The following is an 18,114-nucleotide window of genomic DNA, read 5'->3' as shown; positions in this document are numbered from 1 at the left end:
GCTTGTTTATCATATTGATCAATTAAAACATACTGGGACTTATAATAGAACATCTTTAGCATAACTGTTACAAGAATGGTCCTGTTATCGAGGTAAGTTTATCTATGTGTTGACTCGGTGGTATTTAGAAGGAGAAATGTTAGGTTATGAAAATATTCCTTTTTACGGGGGGGGAGTTATTGGGGTTGTAAGTAGGTAAACAGGCTGTTCCCGTAACATTTCAATTGTTTATGTTAATTTAATATAGGAAATTTGTGAAAGTTGGACTGTAGCAAGATCTACATAGTAAAAATATGATAAGTAAAATGTACATGGTATATTTGTTCGTAACCATTTTAAAAAGCTAAAACCTACATTAATATTGAGTCGTGAGAAAAACTAATCAACAGGGAAATTTTAGGTTGGTTTAAAAATAACTCTTACCAACGATGAGAAATTCTGAATATTCAACGAGAGCTCGCCCCGTGGTCGAAAACACGACCAAAATTATGTATTGTGCAAACTTCTCTATTTTCACCCTACGCTGTAAATAAAACATGTGATTGGAATTTCTTCCATTTGTTTAGATTTTCTGTTTATATGTTGTTGCTATTTCGTTAACAACACGGCAACCCATAAGAACCACGTTCATTTTGTTTTAAATTTCAAATTCATTTTACGTGCTTATTTTTGGGCCTATTGTAATTTATAAAGGGATTCTGCACATCTACGGGAAAATATATTTCACCAACCCCGTGTAATTCGGTCCAGTAGTATGGTCAGGCTAGCTGTCATAAGTTTTGCAAAGGGTTTTTAGTATATAAGATTCAATTTAACAATAACTAAGAGTAAATTTTCCAATATAAAGTTTGCATGTCCTTAAATGTTTATGCGCATTTACAATAACTATTCTAAAAAATAAAACAAAACAAATTACGAACTACACGAATATTTGTCTACTGGACTGTATAGGCTAAATGATACATGATATTGTAGGAAGAGCTCAGATATTAACGGAAATATCACAGTTTTTCCGACAAAAAATGTTCATATGCGTTTGTATATTTGTGTTACCTCTGAAGAATTTATCATTGAAATGCGAACTTAGCTTCATTCATAGTGCAAATAAAGTTCTTAAAAACACAATCATAACTACTGCATTTCAATCTGAACGCAAATGGGGTGGAATCTGTACCGAGGGGAACTGATTAAAACATTTTATGGTAATCGCAAAAATAAATGAATAGTTGGAGTGTCGATTGTTGACGGCACGCTGATGCAGTACCAGTGTTCAATTAATGGCCCATTGTGGGGCTGACCAAGATAAATATTGGGCTTACATGTCGAGATGCGTCGATGTGACAGAGTTGCAAATGCACATGCAAGCGGTGCAATAAATGTGCAGTCACATACCAACCCACCATACCCACGGGTTGGGAAGCCAAAATCATACCATGGTAGCCCCGGGGACACCACAGAACCCAAGCCCAATCGTTGGGTTTTGGGTAGGTTGACTAGTTTTACATAGTAGTGTTGGTGGTCTATGCATAGTCAGAAACCAAAGTCGTACCATTTTAAGCCGACACTGTACCTAAATCCACTAACCGAACGTTTTTGGTATTGGTTATGGTTGGATAACATGTTGTTTTCCAGAATTGTGCTTACACAGCTGGTATCTTGAGGATAAATGGAAGCTTGTATAATACTAATTTAGATCACCTCTATAGCAATTCCACTAATTAAAATGACTTTGGGTTTTTTTGTCGTGCGTTGTTTTACCAATAGATTAACATAATAACACTTTGAATTTTCTATGAATGCATGTTTTATATTTTATATTTTACGTAAAACAAACCGCCAAACGGGATGAAAAAATATTGTATACTGAATACTTTCCAAACGTAATAAAACATATATAATGTTAGAAGGTAAAACACAATTTCTTTTAGCAGTTTTGCAACCTAATACGAATCTTTTTTCTTATCAAGGAAAATATAAATTAGGCCTACAGACTTTAATAACATGACTCGATGTGGGTATTTAATATTTCGTAAACATAATTGGAAATGAAGAACTAACCATATGAAAAGTTTAACGTGCACTTAACTACTTAGCAGATATATTTGAACTACTTGGTTAACGAAACAAAACAAGCATATTTAAATTATTCTCTCGTTTTCTGTTGTAAATATGACTCGAGCCAACTACGAATACGAAAGGTTTATTTAATAATGTGAAGCAAGCAAAGTTCTCGAGTTTCAATTAAAGCAGTAAATTTCACTTATTCTGATATACCACTTTACCTCCGCCTACCTTCAGAGGGCTTAATATGAAAATATTTATAAGCGAATTGTTCGTTTGTTTCTCGAGTACCTAACAATGTTAATGTATTATGAAGACAAAAATAAAAATGTCTTTAATCTTAGGATTGGAAACAATGCCGGAGTATACAGTAGTGTGTATGCTTATTATATAATTGATTTTGAGAAATGTCATTGGTGATTTTAAGTGATGTTATAAAAGAAAGAACACAACAAAAGCACAACAAATATATTTAATATCTTAACATTTCTTAAACATAATAACCAACATACAAGTAACAAAAAAATATAAAACAACAAAGAGTAAAAAATGATTAGTACTGTAGTAAAATAATTAAGGCAAAACTATGTCTAACAATACAGCCATACTTAATGAAATGTTCACACTACATTTTAGTCTGATTCTCACTTTAAAATGTCATCATGTGTTATATGCGCCAAATCATGCGCATGCAGAACCAACAAACATCACTACCAATGTGCATAGTGCTAACATAATCAACAGGGAAGTTTTAGGTTGGTTTAAAAATAACTCCTACCAATGATGAGAAATTTTAGATATTCAAGGTAATTTAACAATAACTGTCATTAAGATATATCATGATGAAAACATTCTTAAAATAACAAAACCAACACATCGTGAGTACCTTTCTCACAAATAATTTGTAAAAACTTTTGTACAATCGAAACATTTTATTAGATGATCATCAGAATAATTGTTTTACGCCAATCTCTTCCTTTTTGTCACTATCGTTGAATTAATAAAACCTGGTTTTAGCTTCTAGTACCTATAATTAGTGTGAATTTTGTAAAAAAAATCAAATTTGGTAATTGGCTAAGATTTGGGAGGTTTTCCCCAATTTTGATTATGTGTTTCTTTAAAGCAGCTTACAATAGCAGCTTATTTATTATTTTAAATAAATTATAAAAGATATTAAAACAAACTTAAATCATATGGTCGATAAAACACAAATATTTATTGTGTTAAAAACAATTAAGGTTTTTACTGTTTAAATTATATGAGCCGTAACCTAACTACAATCATAAATACAATCAATTAATAGTCTTACAATAGATAAATTATTTATATGAAATCGCTTTTCTACAGAATTTCACATTCAACAATGAGCATAAAACCATAAAACATAAAGTCCAACATCACCAGAACACGAAAAACATTTTATACATTTCCACCCCGCAAATAATATTTGTGTAATGCCATTACCAAAGCAAATGGACATTGTTCGTTCAATAAGTTAAAATAAAAGAATGCGGATTAAAATCCGAACTCTGTGCATTGGCCAATATCAACTACCCTCCCCTAGAGCCGTTGAAATAATAAAATAACTACACAAAACACAATGCACGTTTGTTTGGAGAAGAAATGCATTTTTGCGTTGCGTATTGATCTATCCTAGGTTGTTGTGTTTGTTTGGCATCACTGTGAATCAGTTTAGGCAATAATGTATGTACGGCCAACCCCACACTATGCTGAACTTGCGTTTGGATAAAATTTATCATGGTTAAATATTTACGTGTAGTTTATTAAGTGCAGTGAGCTCTCCGATATAAGTAATGTTATCGTCTTCTGTCATTTTTATTTTTAAGATAGATGTACTTAGAGCAACCAAAGGAGGCTAAGATTGTTATAAAAAATTAATTACTCAAAATTGTAAATAGTGTTTAGAGTTGGGTTGAGAATTATTATTAAGATTATAAGCAGTAGTTGTAGTTTTTATCTATGGCAAAATATCCTTTTGCAATTATGACATGGACGAGAAAATAAGATAGAAAGCATTGTCATGAACTAAGGGACACAAGTTGTATACGCAAATGCTGTAAGCAACACGTGATACAGCTGCAAAGCATATGCCCATAACAAAATTTGTATGAGCAACATTTTTAAAAGTTGAAACATATAATTTATGTACGCAGAATACTTCTTCGCAGAGATTCATTTGCCCCAAAATTGAAATATTATGTTATATTTTAAAATATATTCTGACAGCAAACTAAAAAAAAAAAAAACTGCTAATGCCTTTAAACAATTGTCCGCTACCAGAATAATACTGAGTTATATAATGCATAAATCATGTTGAACCATTGGATAGTTGAAACCACTAACTGGATGGTCTCGACCAGACGTGCTAGAACGTTATCGAAGAAGATTAGAGGCTGGACTCTATTTGCTGAGAAAATCCCCTAAAAACCACTGCACCATTTCCCAGCTATTATGTATAACTGGGAGTTATTCGGAAAAATAAATTTTTAAGACCTGTTTTTAAATTGTCCTGTTAAAAAGTTAAAATAATACTAATGTTCAACAAAATATAAAAAGGTATTAGGAAATTCCCTATATGATAATTTCTCAAGCATGCGTGTTATTTTATTTGACGATTCTACATAAAATAGTCGTATCTACATACTAAACAGCACACACGAAATCTATCTCTATTGTACAATATATTTACAGTACAATACATTTCAGATCGAACAGTTAGTCTAGAAAAATGTGACTCTTGTACTGAAGGAATTTTAGACAAAATAAGTTTCTATACAATAAAAACAGCTGAAAAAGCTAGTATTCAATAACTAGCTTATTTGCATTTAATATTCTTCGCGAAGGCCCGTTTCCTGCAAATTCACAACTCACCCTTCTTACAACTAATTTTACAAACAGTAACATGTGTTAGAAAATAGACACTCGTATAGGACAATAAGGATAGTAGTTGAGGCTCGAGGATGACCTATCCTGGGTCAATGAGAATGTTAAATGGCCCATGATCATGGGAACCACTTCATCTAGCCTGTTCACTCTTAGGCCTACATCACTGGCCAGAGCTAATACCACAGCCTTCACTAACATGCATATTATATAAATTGGTTTGAATCTTATACAAAACATTAGCCAAATGATGTTCTGAAATTATTTATTTGCGATTCAACAGACTTGACAGATGGCCCAATGGTAAAGTCGTTATAAGACGACATCTAACAAAAAATCGGCTAAAAATATTAATTTTTTCAAGAAAATATGCTTAGTAGTCATCAAAAATAAATATATAACTTAAGTGTTTGCCACCTGTTATGTTGTACGAACTGTTTGCTTACCGTATGTTAAACCATGAATAAACAGTAGAACTGCAAGTTATAATACGATTTACAAATTTTCCTTCCACCATGTCGGTGCTAGGGTAAGTCTTATTTGTAGTTTGAACATGTATTAGATACAAAGTTCATTTTCAATTTTAAATCAATTTAGTTAAACAGCACCAACATAGTTACACTTCACTGCCCAGCCTATCACCTGTGATATATTACAAGATATGATTTGCCTTGAGTGTAATTTACTACAGTACTTCATACCTCTTTATCTACTTCAATACATAATGTACCCAACTTACATCGTAACATACAGTCGATAATTCGAACGGCACATTATAAATATAAAACCTTTTTTAAATGCCTCTCCCATATTCAAAAATGCCTCAAAAAAGGGGGTATATAAAAGAAACTGAACAAACCCCCCCCTTCCCATCAACAAAGTATTATATGCATAGAAAAAACCAGATTGCACTTCTATCCCAAAAGTAGTTAGATCGTTAGTAGTTGTACATTATATTGACATCAGAGCATCGAACACTTTCGTCAAATCCATTTTCTAAGGTCACATACATGGAGAGAGCAACACATGTTCACAAACATAGATGATTTTAGCACATCTCGAAAAAAATAGGTACTTAGGTATCTTTTGAACAATTGAAGGAATTCGTCGACAAATTCGAACTGTCTTTGCAACTGGAATATCCAAAGGCATTTACACCACATACATGATATTTAAGTTACAAAACTCCATCTTCAGCAGGAATGCATATTATCAACCCACACTTAAAAATTCCCAAATTTTGATGCAAACTATCCACAATTGAAAAATAAAACTGAACCAAACAGACCAGTATAGCAACCGGGTCTGTCCAGCGCTACAACTACAAGCTAGGTAGACCCAGTCAAAGGGTTTTATACCAAGGCCTGTTTGCACCAGTGTGACGTACTGTTCATATAATTATTGCGATGATCAACCGATGCAAACCATTAGTAAAATTTGAGTCCGGTGTTGCTGTATCGGCCATAGGCTTTGACCCAGGTGCAATTATGTCTGTTATATAATTGTGAGAATCCTACGTTTATGGTGGTTTCCTCATTTATATTAGTTATATATATTCACTCTGATTTTTTATTCTGTTTTTCTAGTTGAATGTTTATCATTTACTATTTACTCGTGGTCAGTAGCCTATAATTTGTATTAATATTTCACGTAATACGAAACTTGTTTGTGTTTAAAGTAATCTAGGTTCCAAGCCTACACGACGTGTAGTAACAACTCAATAAAATGAAATATGAAGTCAAGAACACCTTTTAACTGCAGATTGAAACGGCGTAGGTAGAAAAAAATACAAAATGTATTTTTATGAGCCGTTTCTTTAAGACGCAAAACTTGTTATTAATTGTAAAGTTCTTGGCTAACCTCCTTAAATTTAACTCTTCAATTTTTCTCGAACCATTTTTGCTTTTGCTTCAAAGAATGTAAAAGACTTAATTTTTCCTAAAATCAAAACCCAATTTTGTTTATACATTAATGGAAACTTTCATTACAAGTTCATAGGAGTTCAGTTACTGTTTTGTATACACCTTTGTCGTGAAAATAGTCTACATAAGTGGTTGGTCCTGTGATATCAATGGCTTTTAATCATGATTCGATTGAAATCATAACTAATTAATTGTGGAAACGTTAACTAACCATATTAGGATTAGTATATAGAAAATCATCACTGACCTTTATCTAACTGTAAGATTATTGTAATATTAAGATATAAAAACCATCCTATATCACAGAATTTTGGAGTTTTTTCTGCTTTTGATTTCGGAGGTAGCTTGACGAGTTTGATTCCCAGTATAGCACAGACTATTGGACTTGGATGTCTTTCTTTAGAAAGAATTAAACTAAGAATACCATAAACCTTTCTGGTATATACAAATACAATATTTACGTCATTTTATTTTCTGCCAATAGAACTTGACTCTAATCACAACAGCGAAATCGATTACAAAATCGAATAAAACTGCGTCGAAACTGAACTAGAGGTAATCGGTGATATGTGCAATTGTGGGGGGTAAGGGGGGTTGGGTGGAGGGGGGTTACAAGGTTATCCAATCGGTTTGGTCGTCGAAACACAACACAAACATACAGCTACACTACTTTTATAACTCGTTCTTCAATCAGCGTATCTGTTAGCCTTTGGGAAAAATAGGCCTATATAGGATTTTACTTTTAGCCTATTGTATTCTTATTCTTTTAACACTTAATTAATAGCGTAATTACGCATTTGTTGCAAATAAGTGATCGAGTTAAATCTTCGTATTTAACTCGTATAGAGGAGTGGAATGAATTTTTCAGGATGAAGTTTACGCTGATCAGTCCTTGCACTGTGTCTGTTGGATGTAACAATGTAGCTTAAGAGTTGAAAATGGTAAAGAAAATCTAATGTACAATGTAGCTGAACCACTTAGTCAATGATAGACTAATGATGGCTCCTCCAGACCACAGACGTAGCATTGGCTTAGCGCTTGGAAATCATTCAATAAAGGAGATATTCACTGTTTTTTGTTTGTTTTTTTTTCAGACAAACTAACCCAGGTAAAATTTTTCTGATAGTTATTGAACTTGAAACAATAATTGCTACTATGTAAACAACCATAATTTATGGACGGACTTCATAGTTACAACATACCGGAATGCACTGTTTGAACAACCTTAAAAAATGTATATTGAAATATTATTCAATATTGAAATGGGTCCATGGCTTTTGTTTAAAACCTCTAAATTATTATATATGAATTAAATCTTCAATGGCTTGTCAGCAAAAATGGGTTATCAAGTTCAATGCAAGAGCAAGGAAGGTTGCATCCTATAAGGAAAAATGTAATTCAATCAGTCCTGTGTGATGTAGGAACCTCAACGTGTACTAATAGTTAATGAATAACTTCTAATAGCTCTCCTTTAAGTATTAATCTGCAAACCCCCAAAAAAGGTCATTAAAAGGCTCAACAAGACTTTCGTATGAAGAAAAGCCTTATTCACCCTAACAGGCCAAAAAACATACACGAAACAATTTATAAAACGTTGGAGGTGATGCGAAAACTACATTTGTACTACAATTTTTTATTAAATAGAGGCTTTCTCTTGGTAAAGGAAATATCTATGTGTATTACATAAGAGTTCTCACTACGTAGTTGCGTTTCGATGTTTGATGAAAATTATCAATTACCTCTGTCACAACTTTCCGTTAATTAGCCAATGGCAAAACGATCCATTTGGCAAACGAAGCTATGAAACACCATTCATGGAATGGTTCAGACATAAAACTACGTAAAAAGGACTCAAATAACCCAGAAGCTAATTACTATCGTTTGGTAGGTTTTACAAAATACTTAAATAAAAAATAGAAAAAATGGTAGGAGAAGTTTTAGTAAATTTATTTTTAGTATCATAACTATAGAATTTTTTATGTAAGGGTTTGATTTTTATTTTAAATACATAATGAACCAATTGTTGAAAATAACAAATTCAAAGAAGAACCCAAGCCAAATGTTTGAGTAAAATTAGCAATCGTGAAATTTTTAAATTTAAAAGTTAAAACCTGTTAAGGTTAAGATTATTTGCGTGGCCAATTCAACGTAGCCAGGATTTCAAAATAGGGGGGGTCGACCGACCGGGGAGTCCGGGTAAAGGGGGGTCTGGGAAGAATTTTTATTCAGTACTGTTTTAGTTAGAAACTCAAACTCGGGCTTACAGAACATTGTTGTCAATATAGTGTAAAATTTATACTTTTCCTAATCCATGAAGTCCCAACAGTTCGATTGCAATATCCTTCCATTTTTATAAAGGAAAATAATTAGCTAATTACACGTAAATACAAATGTAAAAATTCAATTATTATGTATTTTCATAAATCATGTTAATATCCTTTTGTTTCCATAAGATAAAAGTCGTGTGTACCCGTTTATTAATTTATATGCCTATCGATTGTTAACAAAGTTTTCTATGTGAATAATAGTTATTTATTTCTAGGAATTGGCATAATCTTTTTATTAATTAAATTACACAATGTGTATGTGAACAATCAACTATATTGTGTAATACGTTTTGATTGCACTAGGAAATTATTTAAATATAAATTAACAAGAGAATAACCTGTATAATTCATAAATAATTTGCATTGCAAACAAATCGCTTAAATGGCTATTGGATATTTTAAACTATTTCGCTGAATGTTTAATTAATTCATGAGTAATTATGTTTTTAGCAACGTAATAAATCCAATTATTAAACAATGTAGTGCATTGTTTACACGTGAGGCTGGCTAATTGTATTCTATTTTGAATAACACATTTGTGAGGTGCATTTTACAGGGTACTGCGTAGATCTAGCATAGATTATGTTTGGATCCAAAATTAAGTTATCTTAGTAAAAAATTTAGTGTTTGACAATTTTTTGGAAAGTATTAGGTAAATATTTAGTTATTTCAAAATATGTAAGCGTTCGGGCGGAGAAGTGCTTAAACAGGCTATTATATTAAATAATCAAAACAAAAAAAATAGAATTTGTTTAAATTAGTTTTTAAATTCTATAACAATGGAATCATGACATAATATCTACGAGTTAAAGGCCCGTTTTGCCAGAAGCGTCTCGTGCGTCGGACGCTCAGCGTCTATCGCTCCGCGTCAATCGCTGCCCACTGCTTTGCATTGTTTTAGGTTAGTCTATTTTGCCAGAAGCGTCTATCGCTACAGCCGCCAGCGTCTGTAACTGAGACGCAAGCGTCTGACGCGGACCACTGCTCCTGGAGCAGACGGAGACGCAGTCGCTAGCGATTATTACTGGAATAAGCACGTGTTTAGTTGTTGACTTAACTTTTGTTACCTTAAATAAGTTGTGTTTTCAAGTTTAGTGACATGTCACAAACAAAGTGGGGATTCAATAGTGAAGAAGATGAAAAACCGATTGAAGCCATTTCAGCACACGACTGTTAAGTCAATTGTTAATTGATTTTCAATTAAAATATTAAAATATCCCTCTTCAGGCCTCTTTAAAAACATAGTACGCACTTCTTCCCTAGGTTTGCACAACATTTCTAATATCTCACCATCGTCTAATTCCTCAGCTAACCAATACTTTACTATTTGCTTTTTACAGGTCATTTTCAGAAACACTCCTTTTTCCACCAAAGTAAACCACTTACTGATCAAATAATCGCAAGGAACAGACGCTTCTGGCAAAATAGGCCCGAGCGATAGACGCTGAGCGATTATCGCTCTAGCGATCATCGCTGAGCGTCGGACGCACCAGACGCTTCTGGCAAAACGGGCCTTAACAAAGAGTATGAATTTACTCAGAAATAAAAATAAATAATGGCTGTAAACATACTGTGCTCAGGTTTGTTTAAAAACTGATTTTAAAACAATGCGATTTCTAATTAATGAAAAATCATTAAAAAACTCCATTTTAAGCTGTTTTTTTTTATTCAAGTAAAACGAACTCCATAAAATAATCTTGAATCATCATGAATATTTTTTTATTTTACGAGCTTTAAAAAGTAGTTAAATAGAAAAATATTGTAAATTGTAAAAGTAACTACTACAAGGTTATCCATCCATCTATATTATATAGTTAGATTGTATGTTGAGATTGCCTTGATATTTATTCAAAATAATTTACCACCCCTAAATCTTCTTGCGAGTGGCATAAATAAGCGTTCTTGCACTTATTAGGTGTTGGAATTATCGTAAAACTCCAAATTGTGATTAAATAGTTATTTGTGCAACTAGTGCGCAAAATGCCACTTTGCACTCGGGTTAAAAATCATATTTTCCCTAATGTTACTAAAAAGTATATAATGGTTAATTGTATGTATATAAAGGTTAGATTTTACTATGCAGTTTCACACATTAGCAGATCCAAACCAAATGAAGCAAGGGACCAGCCAACAAATTAGCAAAGGATATTTCACAAAAATAATATATCAAAATCCTAATAAGATCTTTGGTTTATAAGGTGTTAGTTAACACGCAACAACAGGTTACAGGTTATAGGTAAAGCGTTTAATGAGTGAACGACAAATAAAAACTGCACCAGCGAATCGATTTAATAGTGTTACCAACTTGATTTCAAGTGTAAACGTATTACGTGCCTAATGCTTGCGCACTATTTTATGAAGTTTGGTTTAAAACAATGGAGTGTGGGAAAGTTAAGCTAGTGTGAGAAAGTTAAATAAGTGCGGGAAAGTAAGTATATGCAGGAATCAGCTACTTTGCGTGCTATAATCAGTGCAAGAAACCCCACTTTGTCCGGTACCTGAAAGAGGACTATTTTTATTGGGCCTTTAAATTTGTTATACGACTATCACGTTAAAATTACGTTAAAATCGTATATTGAGTCAAGCTAGATGTATTATTCATAACCTCATTTTCCTAAAAGTCTTGGGAAAAAAATATATTTTATTAGAAGGTTGATCCAAAAGCATGCCTTTAGGGAAAGAGACAAGAACAAGATAACCTCGTCATTATGATATCAGAAATGACAAATTCGCAAAGTCTCTCTCGCTAAAATGTAGGAATAATTAAAGTTGGAAGATAAGGCGTCAGGCCGGGCCGACTCGGAAGACACATCGCCGGCAGAACGAATTCGAAGAGGGGTAATTTTGTTATTTCAGTCCCATTAATTTGAAGCACTCGTATCTTTGCTCCTCCTTTCTCCTATTAAAATATCTCCCTTTGTTATCTACGGGGGGAAGAAAGGGAAGAATTCCTGGGAAAATAAATGAAAGGGAGGCACGGGGATTGGAATATCTGTGTATATATCACGCTCGAAATGCAGTTCCGCTGATCTTTACTAACAACGCCAATCTGGGCTCAATTATAAGAGCAATTACTTGAACGTGAAGTAAGAAGCGTCTAGATGCGGTTCCTCAACTTTCGCTGATAACACAGGTTTTCCCCACTTGGGTTGGTGGGGCGTTGCGAGGTTTTCTTTGGTTAGTAATGCCTTGTTTATCTACAATTCTTAGGTTTTCAACGTTGTTACGATGGTTTTTGTTAAATATGTCTTGAGACTGACTTTTGATTGAATCGTATGGATTTCAAAAGTGAAGATAGTTTTCAAAAACAGAAAATGTAATCGTTACAAAAGAATCAATTTATTTATAAACATAGTTAAACATACATCCCACGAAAGACTTAAAACATCAGGTCACTTAAAAAACATTCAGTTTCTGGGGGGGGGGGAGTGGGCCCTCTAACCATTAGTCCATTTTAATAGATAATATATAGGATGCATTTATAAACATTAAAAACAACCATAAAGTTAGTTATTTATTTGAAATCTTATTTATTATCACTTTTGAATTAACCCAATTTTTATACTTAAGTACGCTCTTCTGCCGCATAGAAGTGAATACATTTTAGCGCCAATGAAACTGTTATTTGAGATGAAAAGAATAATACAAATGAACAAGGGTATCTACAAATAACACAAGATGTTAAAAATCTTCTTCGACCAAAATATTAGTCTTTTTAGTAAAGAAAAAAAAACCAACAATCAATCTTGAATAGAAATATATCCAACAATCAATCTTGAATAGAAATGATCACCTAAACAAACCATGCCAGTTGCGAATGTACAGACCATCACGGCCCCGGCCACAATAGAATTAATTAATAACACAATTAGTCGAGAGAATAAATTGAGGAGCTCTCTAACAACGGGCGTCTTCCAGCATTTTCTCAGAGAGGAAAATTTTCTGCCCCCTCTTGAAAATAATTAAAGCACAAGACAGAGGAAGAATAAGTTGGGGTCGGGGTGGGAGGGCTTCAATTTAGCCCTTTCTTATTCCCTGGGCCGCGGCTCGTCAGATGCTTTCTTTGCACCAGACTTCTGCAGTGTTTTAATGGAAAATGTCAACCCGCCGCCTCCAACCCCCTTGAACACCCTCCGCCATGTTTAGGTAAATAAAGTTTAACATGTAGATGGTTTTATAATTGATCTAATTTTGTAATTGTTATTTTGGTGCACGATTGAAACTAGATTAAATGTTGTGTCAAATACAGCCATAATACTACCTTTTTGAACCATGAGCCTCGGTCATAAATAATTTTGTTGTTTTGATTCTAATATTTGTGAAGCAGTTAAATCATCTACCTGTATACAAAATTGTGCTGTATACAAAAGAGCGCTACAACGAAAATTAAATGGATTATAGGCACTAATACATATTTCCCTATCAGGTCATACATTTTTAAATGTTTAATCCAGTGCAGTTTTTAAGGAATAAGGGATCAAAGGCAAATAGACCCATTCTACGATAAATAGCTTCGAGTAACTCCGATTGATCTAAGGTTGGACTTGTTGGATGAATCGCCTGTACCAGCGTCCCCTTGGCACTCGTTAGATGATTCGCCTGGACCAGCGTCTCCTTGGCACTTGTTGGATGATTCGCCTGGACCAGCGTCACCTTGGCACTTGTTGGATGATTCGCCTGGACCAGCGTCCCCTTGGCACTTGTTAGATGATTTGTCTGGACCAGCGTCCCCTTGGCACTCGTTAGATGATTCGCCTGGACCAGCGTCTCCTTGGCACTTGTTGGATGATTCGCCTGGACCAGCGTCACCTTGGCACTTGTTGGATGATTCGCCTGGACCAGCGTCCCCTTGGCACTTGTTAGATGATTCGCCTGGACCAGCGTCCCCTTGGCACTTGTTAGATGATTCGCCTGGACCAGCGTCCCCTTGGCACTCGTTAGATGATTCGCCTGGACCAGCGTCCCCTTGGCACTTGTTGGATGATTTGTCTGGACCAGCGTCTCCTTGGCACTTGTTGGATGATTCGCCTGGACCAGCGTCACCTTGGCACTTGTTGGATGATTCGCCTGGACCAGCGTCCCCTTGGCACTTGTTAGATGATTCGCCTGGACCAGCGTCCCCTTGGCACTTGTTAGATGATTCGCCTGGACCAGCGTCCCCTTGGCACTCGTTAGATGATTCGCCTGGACCAGCGTCCCCTTGGCACTCGTTAGATGAATCGCCTGTACCAGCGTCCCCTTGGCACTTGTTAGATGATTCGCCTGGACCAGCGTCCCCTTGGCACTTGTTAGATGATTCGCCTGGACCAGCGTCCCCTTGGCACTCGTTAGATGATTCGCCTGGACCAGCGTCCCCTTGGCACTTGTTAGATGATTCGCCTGGACCAGCGTCCCCTTGGCACTTGTTAGATGATTCGCCTGGACCAGCGTCCCCTTGGCACTTGTTAGATGATTTGCCTGGACTAGCGTCCCCTTGGCACTTGTTAGATGATTCGCCTGGACCAGCGTCCCCTTGGCACTCGTTAGATGAATCGCCTGTACCAGCGTCCCCTTGGCACTCGTTAGATGAATCGCCTGGACCAGCGTCCCCTTGGCACTCGTTAGATGAATCGCCTGTACCAGCGTCCCCTTGGCACTTGTTAGATGATTCGCCTGGACCAGCGTCCCCTTGGCACTCGTTAGATGAATCGCCTGTACCAGCGTCCCCTTGGCACTTGTTAGATGATTCGCCTGGACCAGCGTCCCCTTGGCACTCGTTAGATGATTCGCCTGGACCAGCGTCCCCTTGGCACTTGTTAGATGATTCGCCTGGACCAGCGTCCCCTTGGCACTCGTTAGATGATTCGCCTGGACCAGCGTCCCCTTGGCACTTGTTAGATGATTCGCCTGGACCAGCGTCCCCTTGGCACTCGTTAGATGATTCGCCTGGACCAGCGTCCCCTTGGCACTTGTGGCATGATTCGCCTGGACCAGCGTCCCCTTGGCACTTGTTGGATGATTTGTCTGGACCAGCGTCTCCTTGGCACTTGTTGGATGATTCGCCTGGACCAGCGTCCCCTTGGCACTTGTTAGATGATTCGCCTGGACCAGCGTCCCCTTGGCACTCGTTAGATGATTCGCCTGGACCAGCGTCCCCTTGGCACTTGTTAGATGATTCGCCTGGACCAGCGTCCCCTTGGCACTCGTTAGATGATTCGCCTGGACCAGCGTCCCCTTGGCACTTGTGGCATGATTCGCCAAGACCAGCGTCCCCTTGGCACTTGTTGGATGATTCGCCTGGACCAGCGTCCCCTTGGCACTTGTTGGATGATTCGCCTGGACCAGCGTCCCCTTGGCACTCGTTAGATGATTCGCCTGGACCAGCGTCCCCTTGGCACTTGTTAGATGATTCGCCTGGACCAGCGTCCCCTTGGCACTCGTTAGATGATTCGCCTGGACCAGCGTCCCCTTGGCACTCGTTAGATGATTCGCCTGGACCAGCGTCCCCTTGGCACTTGTTAGATGATTCGCCTGGACCAGCGTCCCCTTGGCACTCGTTAGATGATTCGCCTGGACCAGCGTCCCCTTGGCACTTGTGGCATGATTCGCCAAGACCAGCGTCCCCTTGGCACTTGTTGGATGATTCGCCTGGACCAGCGTCCCCTTGGCACTTGTTGGATGATTCGCCTGGACCAGCGTCCCCTTGGCACTTGTTGGATGATTCGCCAAGACCAGCGTCTCCTTGGCACTTGTTGGATGATTCGCCTGGACCAGCGTCCTCTTGGCACTTGTTGGATGATTCGCCTGGACCAGCGTCCTCTTGGCACTTGTTGGATGATTCGCCAAGACCAGCGACCCCTTGGCACTTGTTGGATGATTCGCCAAGACCAGCGTCTCCTTGGCACTTGTTGGATGATTCGCCTGGACCAGCGTCCCCTTGGCTCTTGTTGGATGATTCGCCTGGACCAGCGTCCCCTTGGCACTTGTTGGATGATTCGCCTGGACAAGCGACCCCTTGGCACTTGTTGGATGATTCGCCAAGACCAGCGTCTCCTTGGCACTTGTTGGATGATTCGCCAAGACCAGCGTCTCCTTGGCACTTGTTGGATGATTCGCCTGGACCAGCGTCCTCTTGGCACTTGTTGGATGATTCCCCTGGACCAGCGTCCCCTTGGCACTTGTTGGATGATTCGCCTGGACCAGCGTCCTCTTGGCACTTGTTGGATGATTCGCCAAGACCAGCGTCCCCTTAGCACTTGTTGGATGATTCGCCAAGACCAGCGTCCCCTTGGCAGTTGTTGGATGATTCGCCTGGACCAGCGTCTCCTTGGCACTTGTTGGATGATTTGTCTGGACCAGCGTCTCCTTAGCACGTTCACATTTCTGAAGATGCAATTGATGGTTCTTGCCTGGTCCTCTCCCCTGCTGATGTATAATAACTAATACCATTACTAACGAAAGTAATCAAATAATTTGTATTACTTTTCCCTCCACTTAAAGGGCTTTCTCATAACATGTCAATTCAAAATCATTATCAATAGAAATAATGTATGGTTATTATTTCACTATATCAATTTATAACTTTCAAGACACAATTTTTTTTTTAATTTTTCCAATATTTTTTTTATGTGATGTAGTAAGCATATGTGCAATGATCATAAGGGTGCTTATAATCTTATGGCTACAAAACTAACTAAGATTAAAATTTATTTTTATCGCCCCAGGATTGCGTTAATATGACAAATAATGGTTAAACATACCTCGTCAGACAGTCCTTAACATGTAGTGTCGAAATTGCTACATATGATTCGGCGGTCCGCCATCGTCACGCAACTAAGATTCTTAAATGAATCTATTATTAATTCAGACATTACCTTATTTGATTACTATTTTTACAAGAATCAATGTACCAGAACCTAGCTCTTCTTTTTTTGCACATACTACGGAGACACTTAACCCTCTATAAAAAAACACATTGAATCAAAACCTCATTAATCTCATTCCATCAACTCAACTTCAAAAAACTTTAAAACTCGTTCCTTTCCGGATAAATTATTTTATATATTAGTTTTACACTTGCCTACCTACGGTGTATGACGTCACTTAAGAGCAACTCTTAAGCTTGAGTGAAGATTTTCATACTTTGACCCCCAGTTGTATTTGCACGGCATCCTTATAGTGTCAAATCTGCCTGGATAAAGTTTAAACTATCGGAATCAGAAATGGTAATATAAAGTCATTCGTGTTTTAGTTTGTTGTATACTGTACTAAAGTGTAAACTTGTCCGTTTCAAGGTTGAAATAACATAAGGATAGTTTAAATTTCACCATTTCTGAATAGCTAATTTATCAGAAAACCCTGTTATCACGAGTTTAAGAAACACTTTATTTATTTTTGTTTACTTCTGGGAAGGATAATGAAGAATCGTCTAGCTGTGTCCTCTAAAGTTTGAAACTCTCGTTTGATATAGATGTTGGATAAGTACAAATATTTATTCCTATGACGAAAACACAAAGTAGTCCCTAAAAAACAAAATGACCAAAGTACAGACATTTTCGACTGATTGATGATTGAAAATTTACACTGACTTTTACACGTTGCAAGTAATTCTGCGCATCGTCGTACCATCGTTGTAAGACAATGGTGGATGTTTACTGCAGATTCTATTAGCCTGAGAGACGAGACTGTAGAAAGGTGGTACGCGATGCGTTGTTGACCACCATAAACGTCTATATGTTATATGGGACGTGTTCCGGCAAGATGTAAGGCCAGTTTGTCATGTGTTCAAGAGATGAGCTCTTTTATGCACTACAACATACCCTTGTAGCGGGAAGATCAATTGCGCTATTAATAAACTCGACAGACGCATTTTAATGTGGTGATTTGTGAGCTTTCGGAATTATTGCTCAAAAATTGATTGG

Source organism: Macrosteles quadrilineatus, unplaced genomic scaffold (assembly GCF_028750875.1).
Source record: "Macrosteles quadrilineatus isolate MER2022 unplaced genomic scaffold, UCM_ALF_1.0 Scaffold_3__2_contigs__length_128488019, whole genome shotgun sequence".
Classification (NCBI taxonomy): domain Eukaryota; kingdom Metazoa; phylum Arthropoda; class Insecta; order Hemiptera; family Cicadellidae; genus Macrosteles; species Macrosteles quadrilineatus.
Note: the sequence above shows the minus strand (reverse complement) of the source record.